The sequence below is a fragment of the Egretta garzetta genome, unplaced genomic scaffold (assembly GCF_000687185.1).
Source record: "Egretta garzetta isolate BGI_Z169 unplaced genomic scaffold, ASM68718v1 scaffold597, whole genome shotgun sequence".
NCBI classification, from domain to species: Eukaryota; Metazoa; Chordata; class Aves; order Pelecaniformes; family Ardeidae; genus Egretta; species Egretta garzetta.
This window is the reverse complement of record NW_009260353.1, coordinates 333,688-336,595: the sequence shown is the minus strand read 5'-3', so window position 1 is coordinate 336,595 and position 2,908 is coordinate 333,688. Positions and strand designations below refer to the sequence as shown.

Here is a 2,908-nt window from a genome sequence, read left to right as displayed (position 1 = left end):
TGCCTGGCAAGACTTTGCGGACCCGTAGGGGGAGGAGCCCACACCGAAGCAGGTTTGCTGGCAGAACTTGTGACCCTGCAGGGGACCCAGCGCTGGAGCAGTCTGCTCCTGAGGGACTGCACCCCGTGGAAATTATGGGCCCATGCTGGAGCAGTTCGTGAAGAACTGTAGCCTGTGGGAAGGACTCATGTTGGAGAAGATTGTGGAGGACTGTCTCCTGTGAGAGGGACCCCACGCTGGAGCAGGGGAAGAGTCCTCTCCCTAGGATGAAGAAGCGGCAGAGACAACGTGTGATGAACTGACCTCAACCCCGTCCCCCTGCACCACTGGGGGGGAGTAGGTAGAGAAGCTGGGAGTGAAGTTGAGACCAGAAGGAAGGGAGGGGTGGGGGGAAGGTTTTTAAGTTCTAGCAGTTTTTTTCCTCTCCTTCTCTGATTTTGATTGATAATAAATTAATTATTTTTTTCAAGTTGAGTCTGTTTTGCCCGTGATGGTAACTGATAAAATGATCTCTCCCCCTGTCCTTATCTCGACCCATGAGCCCTTTGATTTATTTTTTCTCTCCACTGTCTGGTTAGGGGGGAGTGATAGAGCGGCTTTGGTGGGCCCCGGGCGTCCAGCCAGGGTCAAACCACCACACCTGGTAATGCTGTGTAGCAGGTAACGGCCTTTGTAGACCGGGACTGTGATGGTGACACCATCACCACTGCCCAGCACCAGAGTGGTTGTGCAGGCACAGACGTACAGGGCTGCTAGCATCTGTAGAGTCATGAAAAGGGCAGGCACCTGGAAGCTTTCCAACATTGTCTCACCCATTTGTTCTCAATGGGACAAAGGGTTGAGAAAGGTCTCAGTCAGCAGTGCTGGCCTCTCACACAGTTCCATTTTGAGTTCTTGTTCTTGTAGATATCCCCAGATGTTCTCCAGGTCACCCCAGGATATAACTAGCCCATTTTCCATTGGGTAAGTTAAAGACAAAATGCCCCTTTTGGACTGGGCTTCTTCCCCGGTATAGCAGTCCTTAAGACTCACCCCAAACATGACAAGTTTGAATTTGGGCAATCCCACAGTAGGGAATAACCGAATGGGGTGCATGTTCCTCTGACAGACCAGCCTTGCACTGTCCAGAGCTGATGCCAAAAATCACTGCGCAGGTCCCTATCACCACTGCCATGGAGTCTGATCAACAGGTCATGGACCATGAATGTATCCCTGTTAGGAGCCTGAGCATTTTTTTCCTCAGAATGGAAAAGCTTGTATTGCAAAATACATGCATGACAACAACTAAATTTTTCACATGTGCCTCTGGCTTAGCTAAAACTCTACAAATATTTCCAAGAGTTGGTGAAGATTAAGACCATCTTGCTTCCCTGTAAGTATTAACTGAATTACCAATTTGCTTTTCTGCATTGGAAGCAGACCTTTTTCAACTGAATCCTTTCTGATCCTTTACAGGAAACTCCTAAAAATACTTTTAAATAGGTAGAAATATGTTCGGCACCGATTATGGCATTCTGGAGTCTTTTTTTCCTGTCCTTGTTACTTAAAGACTATTTTTGGTAAAATGACAAAAGTGAAATAATAATTTCTGCCTCTTGCTGGTTTAGAAAACCCTGACAGCTTTAAATAATGCTTATAATACCTTCTGGTGCAAATTCCTACCCCTAATGAATCTATATCCTAGGCTGCTGACAAACTGCCCTGCCTGCAAATAAACAGACAGGCTTCCCTTTTCCATGCTTCCCTTCCTTCCATGCTTCCCTTTTCCATTCAGCACTTTGCTGAGAAGAACAAGCTCTTTTTTGGAAGTTTGTTCAGAAGGATTAAAAATATCCTAGATCTTCACAACCTATCCCCATTTCAGGGGGAAGTCCATTTGTTTTTTTTTTTTTTAATTTTGCTTCAAGAGTTTTCCCAAAGAAGGACATTTCTACAGCTTTGAATCCAATCAGATCTGACAATCCAAATCCGTTTACAGAGAAAATTTCCTTTAAAAAAAAAAACTACTGTGTAACTTCAGTTTGAATCCTTGGCTTCCAGAGTTTAATTGCTTCTCCTTGTGGCTTTAAATCCAGGGTAGCTTTAAAGCGAGGGTGGCTTCTATTAATTTAATTATTTTTTCTTGCAGCTCACATGGCAAAGGTGCTAGCTACTAAATGAAAGCAGTTATGAATTAGAGGCAGATTCCAAACAAAGATATATATTAAACAGGAATTTTAAGTGTAAGCAAATGACCTCCTTGTACAGAGACCTTTATACCCCAGGTGGACAACAACAAAAAAGCACCATCTAACAAGGAATCAGCTCTGTATGATATCTCCATTCTGCTTAGATTCCAGACATGCTTGTGTTAAATGCCACTCTGCCCATTTTAGCAATTTCTCTAATCCTCTTAATATTTGTGTATATATATTTCAGTGTGTGGCACACTTGTTTTCTTGCATGCTTCTATATGAATGCCAACAGGTGTCCTAATCATTTAAGAGGTTGTTATATGCATCGCGCTAGAAGCCCCCTTTAATCCCGCCTGATTTGCATGCATCTTACAGCAAAGCACTCCATTTTGAACAGATATTGAGTATTAAAACAAGGGAATATTGACTGTGATTATTAAATGGCTGTTGAACCTACAGGAATGCTCATCTGTTCCCTCATACTGGTTTTGTCAGAAATCACCTTTAAAAGGGCATGTGTGAATTAACTTTTGTTACTATAGGGTTTGTAATAAGTAAGTGCTGTAAATTGAACTCATAGAAGAGACAATATGAGACATCAAAAATTTCTCGTGTTCACCTGGTGGTACAGCTTACATTGACATGAGAAGCTCTCATTCAGGAATGGGAAGATAGCTCATTTTCTGAGTGCCAGCCTGTCTTTGGCCTTTGACGTTTTTCAGAGGCTGCCAAGC

The 2,908-nt window shown here is 43.3% G+C and overlaps 1 pseudogene; it reads right to left on the bottom strand.

Moving 5' to 3' along the window:
• LOC118452727 overlaps positions 1-1,174 on the bottom strand; it is a 2,397-nt pseudogene extending 1,223 nt beyond the window's left edge.
• Positions 1,175-2,908: the final 1,734 nt, after the last annotated feature.